We start from the raw sequence: 20646 nt of genomic DNA on the forward strand, positions 1-20646 counted from the left end.
TGCATTATTTGAGGTCTGAAAGCTCTGCATCTTTTTTGTTATTTCAGCCATTTCTCGTTTTCTGAAAGAAAATGCTCTACATGACAATATTTCTATTTGGAATTTGGGAGGAATGTTGTCTGTAGTTTATAGAATAAAACAACAATGTTCATTTTACTCAAACATATACCTATAAAGAGCAAAATCAGAGAAACTGATTCAGAAACTGAAGTGATCTCTTAATTTTTACCTTATAATGATTGTCATAAGCTTGTATAACAATTACAATTACAGTAACAATTACAGTAACTCTTTCTATTAATGTCATGACTATAAGACTTTCTAGGACTCTATAAGACTATAAACACATTCATAACATATTATAATGCATTTATAAGCCATTATAAACATGACAATACATACATATAAAAAAATATACACATTATAGCTATGTTATAATACATAATGCATTATGAATTGTGATCAAAATGCATCATTAGCTGAGTTTATATCATGTTACTCCCATGCTAGTCCCAGCTTGTGGTTGTTGTTGGCAAGAATCTAATATTAGTTATAATCACTTACAATGCATTATAACATGTCTTTTTGCACTCCAAATAAGTTACAGATCTTTTTTTTGTGGGACTAAAATATTAATTGTAGATCTATATTTTATTAGCGCTAACACTTTCTAGGAAAATGTCCCGAATATTAGATGTTATAAACATACTTCTAACACATTATTATGCATTCGTAAAATGTTATGAACATGGAAAACAGATATAAATATTTACAAAAGTGTATAACACATTATATACATGTTTATTATGCATTATAAATTGTGATATGCATTATAAATTGTGCTTATAAGATGTTATGTGAATACTAATAACCTAAATAAAGCTGCCTTAACAATGCATGTTATCATTACTTTAAACACTCATTAATTAATTATAGATATGTTTACTATTATAATAGCTCATTACAATAGCTTATAATAGTGTATTATAATGTGTTATAATGTTGTATACTTCAAGCAAAATCACAGATAATGTCCATATTCTGAATATATTAATAGTGATGTATAGCATGTATTACATATATACGTATGTATACTATGTATATAAAGTATGTGACTTCATAAAGAGAAGTGTCGTAATGTCTTGTAATATCTGTTAATAAGAACAAAAACCTGAATTTATAATACATTATATGGTGTACATAATACCTTTAATTTCTTATAATGACCATCATAAGCTCACATAACAACCAAATTAATCATAATAAGCACTTATAGTGACATACATAGGGCAGGTACGGTCACTATAAAAAGAGAGGTGTCATAATGCCTTTTAATATCTGTTCATAAGAACATTAAACTTAATAAGGGAATATAATAAGGGCATTGTAAGGCTAACAGCTTATTATGTAAGCTTATGATCATTATATTTATAAGTTGTATGCATGCTTTATAATGCATTATAAATGAAAACAGGATTCATAGGAAGTGTTGTAATTTATGAGTTATTATGCAAGTTTATAGCAGATAATGTGTATGCTAAATAATGCATTATGAATACAGGATTGCGAACCCAAACATTATAATAAATAAGTTTATATATAAAGCCACATGCTTGTACTTTACAGGGTATTATTTATTCATAGATACTGTTATCGAATTAGGCATAGTGCCAATATGTTAATGTGCCAATGTTTATCTCCTCCAGAGGGTCTTATTCTATTAGCAATATCCTTTATCTACAGGGACTACGCAAACCGTGTGTGTGTATGTGTGTGTTTGCACATCTGTGTCAGCAATAACTGCAACTTAAAGTAGTTGAACATATAGCTTTGGAAAAAAAGTAAGAGACCACTTAAAAATTATGAGTTTCTTAGAGTTTAACAAACTGAAAACCTCTGGAATATAATCAAGAGGAAGATGGATGATCACAAGCCATCAAACCAAGCTGAACTGCTTGAATTTTTGCACCAGGAGTGACAGTTATCCAAAAGCAGTGTGCAAGACTGGTGGAGGAGAACATGCCAAGATACATACAAACTGTGATTAAAAACCAGAGTTCTTATTGAATAACGAAATTTTAAAATTTTATAATTATGAATAATTATGCTCTTCTTTGCAGTATTTGAGGTCTGAAAGCTCTGCATCTTTTTTATTATTTCAGCCATTTCTTATTTTCTACAAAAAAATGCTTTACATGACAAAACAACAATATTAATTTTACTCAAACATAAACCTATAAATAGCAAAATCAGAGAAACTTATTCAGAAACTGAAGTGGTCTCTTGTTTTTTCCAGAGCTGTACATTTTTAAGAAAGTGTGTCCTCCAACAATATGATGTAGATGTTTTTTTTTTATTATCAAAACTGTGCTCAATAGCAAATGTAAGAAAATCATTAAATGACGGCCAAATATTTGTAGATTTTTTCTAGCAGAGAAATAGAAAAGAAATGGTTGCAAATATGAATCAGTCAATCCATCCTTCTATACAATCAGTTCTACATCAGCTCCCCATCAGGTCATTTTTGTGGCTGACATAAAGGCACAAAAACATTTTCCTGGAATTTCAGGTATTATGTATGCTATATAATGCATTCTAAATGAAAACAGGATTCATAGGAAGTGTTATTGAACATACTTGTCACACACTTGTACTTTACAGCATAATTGCAAAACATTAAAAAAATGTATTTATTAAAATAATTATTTACTTATTTACTTATTTTTCTGCACTTTTGCCTGGAATTTCAGTCCTTCAATTTAGTCAATAAAGACAACTGTACCTGTCCCATCAGAAGTCTGTTATAAAAGTTCCAAAACATTAACAAAATAATTGGAAAAATGTATTTCAATACTTTAAATTTGTTTTTGTTGCCTAAAATTTTAATTTAAATGACTAAATCAATCCCTGAATCAATCAGTCATTTACATTTATTTACATTTACAATACCCTCTCAAAGCAATTAAATTAAAGCACAAAAAACAAGATGGTATTTTATTTACAAATTCTCTTGTTATTTGATAGAAAACTGGTAAATATTGGTTTGCCACACTGTAGAGATACCTGTCGCAACCATTTCTATACATTTTTTTACAACTTTTAAATTTTTTTAATGCGGAAAATTCAAGAAAGTTACAAATCCTTTAGTCAATCAACTAATTAATGAATCCATTCAATAAAGTTCAAATCTTTAATAACCCAATTAAAATGTTGACATAGAAAACCAGATAGAAAACCAGAAAAACATCAAATCAAATCAATTAAAATTTTAATACACACTTAGGGCAAGACAATTAAAGCACAAACATCATGAACATAAACATCATCATGAAAGCACACTCCACCTCAAACTTCAACCTTTCTATCTATCACTACCACTAAAATCAACCACTTTTTCATTATTTTATTTTATATAATATTCTAATTATTCTAATGTCATTAGATTGAAGAGTTGAACAAGTGTTTGAGTTCTGTTTGCTAGTTGTCAGCAGTGGTACGACGTGGGACAGACCTTTTTCTTGCTTTCTTGCTGCGGACAGGACCCTGTAGCTATAGCATCGGAGCTCAAGCGCTAACGCTAACGTATAAAACAAATCATTTCAGCCGAATGACAGCCCCACAGCTCCACACAACCCTTAAAGTTGCACGATTTTCTTGATTTGAGGCCAGATAATCCTCCTAAGGGATTTGGCTCTGTGATCACCGCTGCACCCATGGCTTGCTTGGCTCGCCGGATGAGAGAGCAGCATGCCTCCGCATGTCTATCAACAAGAGGGGGAAGGGGAGGAAAGGGGGGATGGGATGATAGGGAAAAGAGAAAAGGAAAGAGAGAGAGAGAAAAAAACTCACAATAACACATGAAATAAGGCTCGATATTAAAAGAGAAAAAGATTGGAGGGATTTGAAAACGCTCAGGCGTGGGTACAGAGTGGGGGATGTGGACGCTGGTTGCGGCTGTAGATGCTGGTCTGTAGGAAACTCTTTATAGAAAGCAATGGCTTTGGAATAAAATGCTTTGAAAGCTTTATAAATATTTAAATAATCAGATTTTTAAAGGTTTTAAAAGCATAAAGACCTGGATGACTGCTAACAGTTTAATTCACCCAAGTGTTATTTAGAGCACATGGATTTCTCAATGGCTGCTGTGGTTCTCCTGATGTTCAGACTTTTACGGGGGAGAGTGCGATCCGGTCTGTTGAGTCAGCAGTTTCAATTCAGCTGAAGCAGATCCAGTCCTGAGTTATCTTGTCTTCCAGCACTGCCATCTTTACGACTGGAGGAAAACTGAACAGCTGTCTTAAAGCAGCAGTCCCTAAGAGTGTTCATAAGTTTGAAATTAAAAGTAGTAGGATTCCCAAGTTGTAAGGGGACTAAATATTCTAATTAACAGTACCAGTGTCCTGGCACAACTAACCCTGCAGCAGTATGTGCATGTGTACGAGCATTGTCCTGCTGGAATAGTGCATGGGATTGCACATTCTAATGAACAGTACAACCACACCTACAATGTCTAATATACAGCTCTGGAAAAAAATTAAGAGACTATATAAGTTTATGTTTGAGTAAAATAAACAATGTTGTTTTATTCTATAAACTACAGACAATATTTGTCTTAAATTCTAAATAAAAATATTGTCATTTAGAGCATCTATTTGCAGAAAATGAAAAATGGCTGAAATAAAAAAAAAGATGCAGAGCTTTCAGACCTCAAATAATGCAAAAAAAAAAACAAGTTCTAAATGTTCAGAAATCAATATGTGGTGGAATAACCCTCTTTTTTAATCACAGTTTTCGTGCATCTTGGCATCATGTTCTCCTCCACCAGTCTTACACACTGCTTTTGAATATTTTTTTATGCCTTTACTCCTGGTGCAAAAATTCAAGCAGTTCAGTTTGGTTTGATGGCTTGTGACCATCCATCTTCCTCTTGATTATATTCCAGAGGATTTCAATTTGGTAAAATCAAAGAAACTCATCATTTTTAAGTGGTGCATGTTCATTCTGAAAACAGAGTGGTCTCTTATGTTTGTTGGATTTAATTGCTCTCTACATTTTTTGACAAAAAGAACAAAACAATCCATGTAATTTAAGTACCGTATTTTTTTGCACTATGAAGCGCACCTAAAATCATTTAACTTTCCCAAAAATCAACAGTGTGCCTTTTAATCTGATGTGTCTTATGTATGAATTTCAGACATCCCAAGTTGCAAAAGTTGATTTCTCTCGTTCTGAATTCCGGGAGATTATATGTGACTCGCGGGCATCAGGGAGCCACTACCAAAATGCGGGAGACTCCCGCAGCTTCAGGGAGACTTGGTTTGTCTGGAATTTTAACAGTCAGGTTGTAAGGAGCAGTAAAGCCACTCTACTGAAATACAGCTTTATAAAGGAGTTTCAGAGGCTGAAGCAGTATTAGCATTAACTAATTCAGAAAAGGTAAAGCTGCTGGTTACAGGACCTAATTATTCTTATTATTAATAATAATAATAATAATAATAATAATAATAATATTTACTATCAAAGAACAGCCTAAACCATCAAAAACCAGATAGCAGATCAGCAAAAGCTTCAAATCTTCAAATAAGTATTTATTTGCATTTTGGAAATTGAAACCACACCAGATTGCAGTTTAAATGCAGTATAATCCCAAATTAAGGGTTAAAACGATGTTTACAGTCCTGGACCAACAGGATTATATTTAATCTAAACTTAAACAGGATTAATATTATGGTTTAAAATCTTCTGCAGCAGGGGTGATAGATAAGCCTTGTTTAAATACATTTAAATACATGTTTAAGATTAATCCATGAGGGTGCAACCCATGCTTAGAAGCATTAAAGGGCTTTGGATGTCTGGTTCTAAACACCAGCATTGTGAACAATTATTTGAACAGTTTCTTTAGAATTGTATAGTTTATCAGTCTATCTAGAATGACTTTTAACACCTTTTAAATTGTGAAAATGTGAATTTTCCTTTTTGTTTTTAAAAGCATTTATTTTGTATTACCAAAAACAAAGTGTGAAAATTGGTGGTTGGCTAATGTGTGGGAAAAAAGTAGGTTTTATGACATTTTGGGTCATTTTCCCGGAGAGGGATTAAGCCTGGTCATAGACTATATTTTTCTTTCAATGGACAATACCCATTCAGAATGCTGTGTAGTCCAAGTCCTAAACTTAATCCTTGTTTGGGAATCTGCCCTGTAATATCTTTGATCTGTGACATTCAGTTTAGCTTACATTCATGTATAATTTCTAACAGTCAGATTATTACCACTTCACTTTTTGTTTTAAGCATTTTAATAATCATTCTCTCCATCATTTTCTCCATCATTCTTCATTAGAAGAATATGAATATGCCTACTGAATATGATATTTCCTCATTGGAATTCTCTCTGTTTTTCACTTTAGCAGAAAAGAGCTAATTGCCTTTTAGAGACCTTGCCCTGTGAGCTCTTATATGCTGATTAGGAAATCTCAGAGTATTCTTTTTGAGTCTGCTGCTCTTTGTACAGGAATTTTTCTAACTGGATTTGCTTATTCTAATAGTGGACACTTGGAGACCTAGTTCAGTGATTTCAGGCGAGTTCGCAGTCAACTTCGCAGTGGGCCTTTGCTATCATAATGACAGGAAAAGTATGCCTTGCAAACAAAAGGCATGAACTAATTCTCTTGATTTGGGCATAACATGCAATAAACCAATCAGTGTGTCACTTGCCATTCCCTTTAAGAGCCAGGCGTGCTCTGACTTTGGCACATTGCTATTTCAATGGCACAGTGTCCATGTGTGCATAACAAGTGGGGCTGTACACTCGTCATCTTATCAACATCATCATCATCATGTTGAAAATTCACTGTCAAGATAGCAAAGAACGTCTGACAGTTGACATCTGTATAGGTCCTTTTTTTAGTCAGTGCTGCACCTGTGTTTTCTATTGCCAAGATAGCAATACATCAGGAATATACCTGAACACACATTATTTCCAGACCACCATCAGGTTAGATATATTCACAAGCTCAGTTGCATAATAGGCATAATAATAGACTGTTGGCAGTATTAGATAGCAATGAGTATAGTGACGCACCTTCAGCATGGTGTAATCATAAAGTCCCACCCTTCAACAAAAACAGCCAATGAGAAGCCCCCACCTTGCTGTGGAGATCTGGGTGGGTGCAGTAGCCACAACAAGCTGAGAAATCATGTTATTTTGTGCATTATTGAGCCAAATGTTGCAAACTGTTAATGACTTTATAGTCAAGGCACAAGTCGTATTTTTTGCACTCTCACAATACCAAATACATCGAGACATGCCCCAAATCAGGAGTTGATAATTAAGTTTGGCTGTGGGCCAGATATTTTTCAAGCCATTAAGTGTTGGGCCAAAAAAAAAAAATCTGTTTAGGAAAATGAAGTGTAATGGGATGGGGTGCTACAGACTAGTAGCTCTCCAGCCCAGAGGGTTGTTGAACCCAATTGCGGTACAACTGAATTCAAAGCAGGTAACCCTGCTTTGGGGAAAAAAGAAAGGGAAAAAATAAATAAAATAAACACACCGCCCCTCACGCAGGATCGAACCTGTGTCATCAGGGTCACGGTTCAATACACTATTGCTGCCTCAGCTAGTGAATTGAGACAGAGCCAAGAAAAAAAAACACCATTCTAAGGAGATAGAGAGTCCAAGAACGGGCGGAAAAACGAGAAGGGGTGGAAATTAAAGTCACGCGGAGTGTGACAGAGAGACAGGGGAGGAATGTAAACAAAAGCTCACCAGAGAATCATTTTATTTATTAATTTTTTTTCATTATCACTCAATCCACAATTGACCTGTGCACTATAGAGCCCTTATAGTGTTAATAGTTACATAGTTTTCTGTGTTTCTGTGTCGTTTTCTAGTTATTATGATGAAAGCGTGAATGTGTTGTGTGTAAGTGTGTAAAAGGTGCAGTAGAGAGTAACAGCAGTAACAACATTTTTTAAAATCCAAAGCTCAGTTTATTTCCATTGCTATACGCTGTTAACCAATGAATTGTTTAAATATACTTATTTTACAATATACACTTTTTGAATTATACTAAAATGACTTTTTTCAGTTTTTAGTTCATCAGTTTTTCTAGTTCTAGTTTTTAGTTCATTTTGAGCACTAGATTTTGTACCATTTCTGGTTATTGACTGCACATGAAGAGATTCAATGGCAAAAATAAAGGAAAACAAATGAGGGTGTTGTAATTTAATTAAAATAAACTTTTTTTTTAGGTAACTACCAGTGTAATTTGGACTTCAGGTTGAAGAGGAACAATAAGCATTGTAGTGATATTTGTCAGAAGTCTGAACACTGGACACACTCTTTGCGCAGCGTTCTATATGGCTGACTTATTAAGCCAGACATTTTGTCTCAGAGCCATCTGGTTCAAGCTTTAGCTCCAGCCCTGCTAGCATAAGGTCAAACGCTGGATCCAGCAGAAATGATGAGCCAGAGAATTTCTCAATCTCTCAAATCTCTCCGACTGATTGCAGCTTTCGGAATCAAATGTCACCACCGAACGTATCTGTCCTGGACCGTATACCATCTGCGGATGCCGCACTAATAACCGAAAGATAACAAGTCAGGGTGAGGCTACGAGGTACAAGGCCGCGGGCTTTGGAAGGTCCACAAAACTAAATTAAAGATGAACGAGTGCGTTAGGCCCTCTTTCACCGTACGTCCTCGTCCCTCTTTGTATAGTTAATAATGGCGACTAAAGAGATCTCTTCTGCTCTAGATAGTATCACTGGTCCCAAACCACTGTGGCTTAGAGGCTGCTCGAGGCTAGCAAAGAAAGGTCAGAGCAGATAGCATCGCATGCATGAATATGAGCATAGGCCAAGGCTGCCGTGCCATGCTGATTATTAATGGCGCTGGGAAATCTATTAACCAGAAATCGTGAAAAGAAGAGCTAGGTTTGAGTATCTGGCACAGAGCAAGCTAGATTAGATTTTTTTTTTTTACTGTTGAAGCTGTTTAAGCCTGCCGTAGTAAATTATGTTGGATGACTTTTCACTGATCAAAAAATTAAGCTAAATATAGGAATATCAAAATATTTGGAAAAAAGGTATATAAAGCTCTGGAAAAAATTATGATTTTCTTTGATTTTTCCCAAATTAAAAACCTCTGGAATATAATCAAGAGGAAGATGGATGATCACAAGCCATCAAACCAAGCTGAACTGCTTGAATTTTTGCACCAGGAGTAAAGGCATAAAGTTATCCAAAAGCAGTGTGTAAGACTGGTGGAGGAGAATATGCCAAGATGCATGAAAACTGTGATGTGTACCTGTTTGTGTGTAAAATTCACCTCAACTGAATACATATTTATTCTTTTTATCGATAATTAGAGAATTTGTTATTGCAGTTGCATGTTGAATTTTTTTTTTTTTTTTTTTAGAATTTCTCACTATTTGGTGTACTGAAATATTAAAAATAAAAATTCAGACACAATTACTGTTTTTATTTATCTCCTAATTTAATATATATTCTACAGTGTAGATTAATATTAAAAACAAGAAAACAATTAAGGAACACATGTGAAATTATTTAGTAAACAAAAACACTGGAGCTTGAATGAGATTAAAATACCAAGAGTGTGCAGATCTGTCCTCAAAGATAAATGTGCTACTTAGAAGACATTCTGTTTTTTAACACTTTTGTTGTAGAATAATTCTGCATGTGTTCGGTGTACAGCATTGATATAGTCTTTAATATTACAATTTAAACAAATTATAAGAAAAAAAAAAGAAATAAAACACATTGACTGAGGTGTAATAAAGAGGTGTCTAAACTTGTGACTGGTACTATATATATAAAAAACTTAACCAGAAAAACCATGCAAAGATTTACCAGACTAATGTGACTAACAGTGCCTAGCAATGCTATGTTTATGCTGTGATAGTGATGCTGTGCAAGCTAATGCTGATAACGATAACAATGCTAATACCACACTAGCGGGGTGGTAGTGATGCTTAGGGCATACTTGTGATGCTAAAAGCACTGTAGATATGCTAATGGTGCGGTAGTTGATTGAGGCCAGTGAACCCCATTGCTAATGCCGTGATAGTGGTGCTGGGTGAGGCTGGTGGCCAGGATGCTAATAGTGCTGTAGAAATAGTTTGAAAAGCTAGCATTCTGCTAAGTTTGTCAGTCAGATTAGCTTAGTCGGTTAGCCTAATTGCGTCTTCTAGGCTAGCCTGCAATGTTCACTAGCAAAAAACACCTTTAACATTTCTGTAAAGAGCCAATGACACAGTCAATGTCATTCATTTGCTGGGATTTAAACACTAAGTTAAAAATAGTTAAGTAGTGAAGTGAAAATTATAATCTATTTTTTGTTTTGTTGGTTTTTTGACTGCTATATATTCTGTTGTTTGGTTCTAGGTTCCTCTGCACCCGTGCTTGATCTCAGTTGACAGGCGTGTATATCAGTAGCATACAAGATGTGTCCTGCTGTGAGCCTCTGTGCTCCATATCTCTGTTTTGTTTCCTCTTCACTGTGAGGAGAGTCAATTCTCATGCACTTGCTGTCACTCCTCAGCGCCCTGTACAACATCCCTGTGTCTGAGCAGGCTGACCTTATTTAATAGAGGGCATTTCTCTCCTATACGTGCTCTGTTTTTTTGGTTGTTGTTGCTTTAATCATTAAATAATAAAATAAAAAGGTTTCCCTTATTCAAATTTATAATAAAATAAAAAATATGTATATTTTAACTCTTAAAATACTTGATATATACATTACCATGCTGTACATATTAGGCACCGGTGACAATTTAAATGAGAAATCTTGAGAAAAAAACTAATTTGTATAAATACAAATAATATTCATAGAAAAAGAAGTAATTTTAAGTAACTATGTTTATTAAAACATCCTCAATGCTCTTATTATAGAAGTGTAGTATTACAGTATGTATAGTGATCATCGTATCAACATCTGGTTTGATAAATCAGTGTTTGATGGTGTAAAATCTAAACAAATCCACACACTATTAGGGTCCATTTAGGAGAAATCAAGAACCCAGCTTTTAAGGTTTTAAAGGTTTTAATTTTTCTTTAAATGAAGACATTAAAGTATCTATCTATCTATCTATCTATCTATCTATCTATCTATCTATCTATCTATCTATCTATCTATCTATTGTTTTTATTTTTTTATAGGGATGCACTGACTTATAAATTAAAATTGTTGACTGAAATGTAACAAAGAAAAACTTATCAACATACGTGATTTTTACAAAAATAAAAGGCATTCTGTCTTTTGTTAAACAAACAAATGCTAACACTATGTAACTGTAATGATTCAGAGTTGGAAGCAGGATGCAAATGCAAGTTGATTTTAAATAGAAGCCATATAAAAAAATAAAAAAAAAAGCGACAAATACTAAGACAATAAAACAAACAACAAAGGACTAGCCAACTAGAAGTCAAAGCAACAAACACAACAAAGATAACAAACCAGTAACTTGGTGGGAAACAAACAAAGCATGACAGAGAACAAAGAAAACATGGGGTATATTATATATACACAGACAAGAAACATCTGGGAAAGGTAACAAGCAGGACTGGGTTACAAATGAGACTTGGGCAGAGATAAGAGAGTAACAAAACAGAGCCATGTGCTGCAAGAAAAACAAGCAGACTAGGGAAAACACGCAAGAACACAAGACAGGAACAGAAAGAAACGGAAAAAAAGAGAGAAACACATTATAAAAATTAAAACTCAGCTATCCTAGCCCTGTACAAGTCCTGTACAATTTGTAAAGCCAGTTTTTTGTGTAGTGTTAGGAAACTGATACAGAGCATGGTAAGTGATGCTAAATTTTATAGCAAGTGTAAAATTGAACTTGAACATACAGTAAATGTAACACCAGCCTTCAATAAGCTCCCTGCCAGCTCTTTCCCACACTCCCTGTCAGCATTGTACAGCAGTGGTCTGAGGGAGCAAGAGGTGGAGGGTTGACTTGCTTCCGTCACTGAAAAAAAATCCCAGAGAAAATATTGACATAGGTAAGAATATGATTTGGTATATTACATTATTATTTTATTTATTTATTTTTTTTTGCCATTTTCAGCCAATTGTTTTGTTTTAATTGTATTTGTTCAAATGTAATGTGAATGTTTTGTGTAATTGCAAGCAAAAATATTTTTTATTGGCTGAAATGAACGTTTTTAAATAATGTATTTAGGTGCCTAAAATGTGTGTACAGTACTTTATACTTTCAGATATGAAGAATAATGGTTTTAGTGGGTCTCAGTGAGGTGTGATGCTTCTTGATTTTACCTGAACGTAATCAAGCACAATAATTGATTGAATAAAATGCACACAGCCATTGGCATTCACTGGTACGAGTGATATATTAGGACAGTGGCAGATGGGAAACACGCTGACCTTGTAAATCCTTCAAAATGAATATATCAGCTGTTTCAGCTCTGGATGGTTGTCCTGCTATAAAGAATACAATCAGCCATAAAGGGGTTTACAGTACTTTCGTCCATGGTAAAGAAAGATGTGTCTGTAAAGAATCAGTTAGGGCAGATAGTCACGTCCACGGCTGTTTTATTCTTCTTATTTTTATGTATAGAGAACATAGTTAGTATTATCTTCAAAGTACAGTAAGTCAGTGGTTTTATATCATGCTGGGCTTGTTGGGGAGTATTGAGATTGAGATGTTGTGACTGGAAGGCATAAAACAGTGGCCATGACTCTTCATTATTATCCAGAGTTTAAATCATCAGAGTCTATATTTAGAGCCTATTTTATGATTCCCAACAAGGGCTTAATTTACTGGGATGTGGACCTGTCATGTTTTTTTGTTTTTTTCGAATGATATACATCCATTAAGCATAATATTAAAAGCAATTCCTTGTTTTAAAACCCATTATCCATTTTTTCAGCTTCAAATGAGTGGATCAGGCAAAGCAGTGCTGCTGGAGTTTTTAAACATCTCAGTGTCTCTGCTAGACTGAGAATAGTCCACCAACTAGAAATATCCAGCCAACAGCTTCCTGTGGGTAGCGACCTGTGCAAAGTGTCCTGTAGGCAGCTTCCTGTGACCACTGAGGAAGGACTAGATAACAACTAAACCAACCCCAGTAGCCAACCCATCAGCAGAAGTGTCTAATGTTATGTTCACATTACCAGATGGAAGTTACACAAATCCAATTTTTGCTGAATGTGGTTCAGATCAGATTTTTTCATTGCTGTGTGAACGTGCCAAATCAAACGTTTTTTTGTTGTTGGTAAAGAAGGCGACGTTTATACACGTATCAGTGTGCGCATGTGAGGCGTTTCAGGGACAGATTTGTTCACATTATACACATTTGTGAATGTGAACCGTCCGATCTGAGCAAAAAATCAAATTTGAGCAATGTGGCTTGTAATGTGAACGGATCATTATAGAGTGAACAGTGTGTAGACAAAATGTTTAATAACTCCAGCAGCACTGCTGTGTCTGATCTATATGTAACATATCAAAAAAAAAAAAAAAAATCACATTTTAAAATACCTCTAAATGTAACAAGGATCTGATTGGAAAAGTCTGATTTCATGGGTTATTCCCAAATTTAGATACGGCAATAATTAGATTTAAGCTTGTAGCCAGAACATAGCCTTTATGACAATACAACAGCATATTAATGTATTTACACATTTATTTTCCCTTAAACTTTGTAAGGTCTTTAAATTGCTAATATTATTATAGATTATAGATATTGGAATCAGCTAAAATAGCTGAACATCCTAAAAACATATAAAAACAAATTAAAACACTGTTAAAGTGAAGGTCTGCACATTTCTGGGATTCGCGGATTTGGAGACCTCTTTGGTGAGAATGTGCATTTGCACGTAGAATATAGAGGAATATATTTAAAGTGGCAGTGCATATTATTTAGTTTCTAAACTTAGTCAATTCTGAGTGGTGAAGGGATAAAATATTGTGTTTAATGGTACCAGTGTGCTGGAACGACCTTCCCTGCTTAGGCTAATATATTCGTTCTAAAAACTGGGGTGTCGGATCACTTTTGGCGGGAGTTCTTCAGGCCACGTCACGCGTCTTTACGTACTTACGTCACACGTACAGCCTCTGAAAGAGGATCCGGCTCAGTTTTACTGAACGTGAGCGGCTGGTGGAGCAATGGAGACTTCAGAAGGGGAAACTCAGACCTCAGTAGCTCATTCACTTCATTTCAACCAAAGAAACGAAGAAGCGTAGTTTTTGACTGAGCTCTCTCTCTCTCTCTCTCTCTCTCTCTCTCTCTGACTGAACATAACCTGGAATCGGATTCATTCACATTTAAGCAAGTAATTTCATGTTTCACTGCTTTTGGTATAAAACCATTGCCTGCAGGGAATTTGCTGTTACACTGCAAAAGTCCGGCTGATTTTCTCCACCCCCTTCAGCAGATGCCAAGGGACCAAAATGTCAGCTCACACTAATAGGTTTTTGACAGGTCCTGTGTCCATAACAGTATGTTTTCTTAGCCTCTGGAGCAGAGAAGGCTAAGCCTAGCGAATTCCCTCCCAATCCTTTCAGTATATCAAGATTCAACCCCCTCACTCAATCATTCACAGCCTTATGTTCATTATTTTTTTTATGATTTATGACTTATCATACATCATTATGTGGAGCAATACCATAGAGGAATCAAGTCAAGAATCAATGTGTTGTTGGAATGGAATGAAACTCTATATATGTGAATGTAATGATGATATATATAAGTGATTAAAATTTTAAAGAGAAATGATGCGTTTATTGAGGTAAAACTGTACAATTTAATTATTTAACTATTAGTAACTTATTGTGATGTCTCTAGCCATTTACACACAGATGTTTCGCAGTAGAGCCTGTAGATCCTGTACATTCATAGGGCCTGATTTTAGTGATCTATGGCTCACCGTTTAATTGCGGATCGTGCAGCTGTATTTAGGGTGTGTCGTGTGTCTTTGGTATTGTAAGAGCGCAAAAAGCACACCTTGCTCAGCTCGAATCATGCAAAAGGCATTAACTAATTCTCTTAATTAATCATGGGCGTCTTTTGGGCGTAATATGAAATAAACCAATCAGTGTGCCAGTTGTCATTCCCTTAAAGAGGCAGGTGTGCTCTGACTTTGGCTTTGTGTGTTTATTAAACGTTGATGCAATTGCGCATGGTGCTCTACAAGATAGGATTGGCTGGCTGACTGTTGACTGTTGCCAGGGTTTCAATCAGTCTGTGGAGCACCTGTATTTCCCATCACCAAGATAGAAAACTGCCAGAAATGTATCTGAATACACCTCACTTCCAGACCACGCCTTGCACAGGGTGTACAAAAGGGCCCATAGACTGCCAAAGTCTATGGCATCACAACTAGTTCCATAAATGCACGTTTGGCAATAAATCTGGCAAATCCTTGGCAACTAAGCAAGCCAAGGAAGTGTTGTAATCCAGCAAAGACAATCCTTGGAAATACTTGCCGTGTGTGGCTGAGCATTATACTGATGAAAAAAAGCAACACATATGGCAGCAGGATGTCCTTCACATATCACTGAACTATGGCGTCCTATATATTTCACACCAGTAGCTGTTACAGTGTAGCTTCCATACCGGAACCTGACCATTGATGGATCCTAAACAGAACCTGTATTCACTGCTTAAGATGATATGGTTTCAGTCTGTAGTGGTCCAGGTTTTTGTTCACAGTATAAGCAGTTTTTTAGCAATTTTTCACCTCTTCTCAAAGTCTGTAACCTGGGTAAAGAGGTACACTACCCAAAAGTAGCCTGTAAGAGCAAGACCCAGTGTCTAATCAAACCAAACCTGTAATCATTTACACATCAGCCTGGGACGTAACTGCATGCCGAGTTTCGCAGCAATCTTGGGTGTGTTAATTTTTTTTGTCAATGCATGTATAGTTTATATAAATAGTTTAAAATGGTCTTCATACTTAAAAACATACTTTTTTGGTTCCTCTGCTTCTTCTATGGAGCAACAATCTTTCAGTGACTACATTAGAGGCGTCCAATGTGACGGATGTTACAATGTTTAAAACAGACTTATACATTTTTGCTTCCTAACACACAGCCCTGTGTTGTTCTCCCTTGTCTCTGCCATTGTCTTTTGTGTTCCCACGTGTCTTATTTCTCTCAACTCCGTCCCCTCGTTACCCTCCCCAGGTGTTTCTTGTTTCTAGTTCCACTTCAGTGTGTATTTATAGCCTCTTTGTTTCATTGTTGCCTTGTCTGTTCTTTTGTGTGTTCCTCAACAGTCAGGTTGCTAGTGTTTTAGCTTTGGATTCTATAGATATATGTACAAGCAAATACAGATGCACCACTGACTGATTAAAACCATGACAACAGGCTTATTTTTTGGTTTCTCTGGTTCTTCTATGAAACGTTTGGGAGCAACAATCTTTCAGTGACTACATTAGAGGTCTCCAATGCGGCAGATGTTACAATGTTTAAAACAGACATTATACATTATAAATTTTTGCTCCTTAGCACACAGCCCTGTGCTGTTCTCTCTTGTCTCCGCCATAGTCTTTTGTGTTCCCACGTGTCTCATTTCTCCCAACTCCGCCCTCTCGTTACCCTCCCCAGGTGTTTCCTGTTTCTAGTTCCACTTCAGTGTGTATTGTGCGTTTTCCACAACAGTCAGGTTGCTATTGTTTTTTTGTTTTCTTTCTCTGTGTACTCTTTCTCTGCGTCTCTCTGCTGCACACCTGACAAAGAGTAGTATAAATTAGCCTTAAAAAGGTTGTACACACTTGTACCTCAACAAGCGTGGCAGGTCATGTTTTTAAAAAGGCTGTAGCTCACCTCAGACACATTGTAGTCACCAATTGAACCCTCCTGTTTGGCCACTCCAGACTGGAAGCTTTTAGATGCAAGTTTGAATGATTCACCCCAGGCTTTATGCTAGAATTACTGGTACGGCACTATATATGTTACATGAGTGCCTGCTAATCAATAGAGTCAAACGTTGCAGCTGTGAAATCTGATGCTATGGGCTCTGCTGTCATGGCTTTAACACACTTGCTTCCTTGGTTTGAATGATTGCTCTCTTCTCCGGGTCTCTGTTTCACACAGTAAAAAAATCCTTCCAGCAGCCATTCCACATGCACTCCGTGCTCCCGCTGTACCGAAACCGCTTGATTTGTAACTGGCTATCTTTGCTGTCGACTCTCGCAAGAGGAATCCTGCAGAAGGTTATCTTTATGCAGTTGTTAATTGTAGCCTTCTTTTCATTTATCATGGGAATGCTGCTGCTCACACTCTGGGTTAGGCCATTTTGTTCTCTGTCGCACTTAAAATGACATTTATTGGTCCTGGGAAGCTGATACATCTGCCTGTGCTGCCACCATAAAATGCTGGGGACAAATTTAGCTCAAGTAGCCAATTCTTGATGTGGAAGTCAGCAAAAAGGGTTCAATATTGGAGTACGAACAAAATCATCAATGTTCTCAGGTTCATTTGGTTTTTAAAGTTTTTAAAGGAATATTAAGTAGCATTTTGTACCTTTAAAATGAGCTTTAAAATCATTATAATGTTCTAATGTACTATTGATTATTGAAAGGATAATATCTCCCTTATGGCATCTTTTCCAGTGCAGGGCATCTGCTTATTTTTGCTTACCCTGATCACTTTGCTATTAAGACTGTAGGACATATGTACAGATTAGAACACAGCACTGGACGGCTGCTATGGGATTTAAACTGGGATTAGATTTCTGGTAAAAAGTGAATTTTTTGCTCTTTAGCTGAGAATTGTCTTTGTGTTTGCTATATATATATATATATATATATATATATATATATATATATATATATATATCATGTCGGTAGGTTACGGTTCATACGGTAGGTTCTGAACCTGCCGTATGAAGCCTAGAATAGCAGGTAAGCCACAATGCAAACAGCCTGGCTTAGCTGGTTTAAAGCAGCAATGCTAACAGACAGCAGCCGGCCTCAGTTGTGATGGATCAGTTTGGCATTGTATGAGGCATCACAGGCTACCTCTAGCCCCACCTTCTGCTGGTGGAGCTATGAAGCAAACAAAAAGGTTAGTAACACAAAATTACTCGAAACCCAAGAAACATAACAGATATGGAAAGGGTTAGGAAGATAAAAAAGACAAAAAAATAAAAAAAATTAAGATGTCTAAAAACAGGCAAGGCCAGCAAATAGGGAGCATGCATTCTGAACTTGTGTAATACAACCTAAAATGTCATCATTTGCCCACAGTCCAGGCATCAGTTTAACTGCATGTATTAGTCCATTTTTGTGGCTATTCCAAATGGACACGGTTCAGTATGGTTTAACCCAGTTTTCTCCGCACACTTTGCGAACCATACTTGTGGCCACAGAACCATTTGGAGGCTAATGAGCACTCACTGACATAGAAATCAACTGATTGGCTACACATTGTTATCACCTTTGTGCTGCAAGATTTGGGATCTTTTTATTTCCCGTTCAGAAAATGTTGGACACCATATCTTGTCCTATAGATGAAACACTAGCTCTTGATAACCACAGGGTGTAAAAAAATTGCAAATTGGCAAAAACAATAAAACACTTACATTTTATCCATTTCACATTTCATACCCTGCTGTTTCGCAAGTTAGCAAAGTAACTGTGAAATTGCTTAGCTTGTCCAGAAATGCATGTGTAAAGCATGTCCTTCTTGAGGTATGGCTCAAATTGGAAATTGTTTTTATTTGTGTAGGTTTAGCTTACGAGCAAGAAATACAAATTCCTTATATAGTTCTGCTTTTTAAGTTTTTCAAAAGTTTAATTTTTTTTTGTGATCAAGAATTTTTATTTTTCATACAATATTTAAACAACAACAAGGGGAGGGGGAGCAGCAGACAGGCATAAAGATCTGCTGCAAAAGAGAAAGGAAAAAAAAAAAAGGGGGAGCATACATTACAATTTCTATGGGTACAATCATCTTTACAGATAGAAATAAATAGGAGGAAGTGTTTAAATTCAACGCATACTTTGCAGAAAATCCAAAATACTCAACACAAAGGTCTGCCATGTTTCAACAGTTATGGGCTTAGCATGGTGAAGTCGAGCAGCAGTACATTCAAGTTTTGCTATATTGAGTAGATTAACCACCCAAAATGATTCCATATGAAGTCCAGGTGTAATCCAGTTTTGTAGAATTGTCTTTTTAGCAGCAGTAAATCCAGAGAACAATAGCTTGCACTGTGTCATCTTCAATTCCAAGTTGGAGTTATCATTCAGGAGACACAAGCATGGATCAAAATTGTATTCTATTTCAAGAATATCAGACAACACTGTGTTTACATATCTCCAAAATTTAACAATTACAGGACACTCCCAAAACATATGTAAAATGTACCAGGGGCAGAGGTGTTACATATGTGACAGTAATAATCAGTTTGAATTTTCATTTTAAACCTTCTGTAAGGAGTAAGGTATGCTCTATGAATAAGCTTAAAGTGAATAAGCTGATGTGCTACATTTTTTGAAGCTAAGCTAAGATTGGACCAGATAGTGTCCCATTCTGGGGTATAACCTAAGGTGGCAAGTTCCTTGTCCCATAATGTAGTGATCGTTAGGGGGTTTGCAGAGGCTTCTATTAAACTATGACAAATCCTAGCAACACATCCTCTCGAAGGTAAATGGGGTTGTATCCATTTCACCATTGGATGAGTGGCTATACGAGAGTCCCATGGGACTCCATATGCTTTGAGCGCTGATCTTAATTGCAGGTACACAAAATAGGTAGAAGCTGGCAGATTAAATGTAACCTTCAATGACTGAAAAGAGAGAAAGCCTCCATCATCATAAAGGTCACCACAAACGTTAATACCCTTAGAAGACCAAGAGGGTTCAATAAAAGGTCGTGCACCTCTTAGAAGTTTATCATTTTGCCATAATGGGGTAGCGGAGCAGATTTTAAAGGGACCACCCATGAGTTTTTCTATAAGGGACCAGATCTTGAGGGAGTGAGCAACAATGCATCCAAATTTCAAATCAGTATTTTTAAAAAGTTTTATTTTTTAACTATTCAATCATAAAAGACTTTAAAAACATGCATGTATTTCTTTTATTTGAATTGGCACTATATTAGTACTTAAGATTTTTTGAAGAACACCTTTTAAAATGATGAAGCTTTGATTCTCATTACACTCATAATAAAGTAAAACCACATTATATTTGGTTCCTATCAAGAACCTTGGGTGGTTTCAAGTTTTCAAAGAAACTATCAATCGAAAGGTTTGAAAGGCGTGAACCAAACATGGTTTCCTCTGGCATCAAACACATTTTGGTACCTTACTCTCAAGAGTTTAGCTAAATAATGTATTGTTGTTCACTCCTATACTTCTAGTACATAAATAGAGTAACTGGGCCTTTGAAACAGTAAACTGGGCCTTTGAAAATAACAGTGCTGCTCTATTTTCCCAGCTCCCTCTGGCTGACGTTTCAATTGGCATTTTTATGACAGCCATTTTATCCATGTTAATCCGGTGGTTAATGCTATTAGCCGTGCTGTTTCACTATCAGGCCATTCATAAGCACACAGCGTTGGGTCTGATTCAGCTGGAGGATGTACAGTGAAGCACATGCACACAAGCTGCAGAGTTTGACTTAAAGCTTAACACTGGATCAGTAAATAAAGA

General features: G+C 35.9%; 1 protein-coding gene across 2 annotated transcripts in view; it reads left to right on the plus strand.

Annotated features, from left to right (window-relative positions):
• Positions 1-20646, plus strand: part of LOC103031717 (FERM and PDZ domain-containing protein 4) — a 99535-nt gene that overhangs the window by 1096 nt on the left and 77793 nt on the right. The window lies entirely within an intron of this gene.

The sequence above is a fragment of the Astyanax mexicanus genome, chromosome 21 (genome assembly GCF_023375975.1).
Source record: "Astyanax mexicanus isolate ESR-SI-001 chromosome 21, AstMex3_surface, whole genome shotgun sequence".
NCBI classification, from domain to species: domain Eukaryota; kingdom Metazoa; phylum Chordata; class Actinopteri; order Characiformes; family Acestrorhamphidae; genus Astyanax; species Astyanax mexicanus.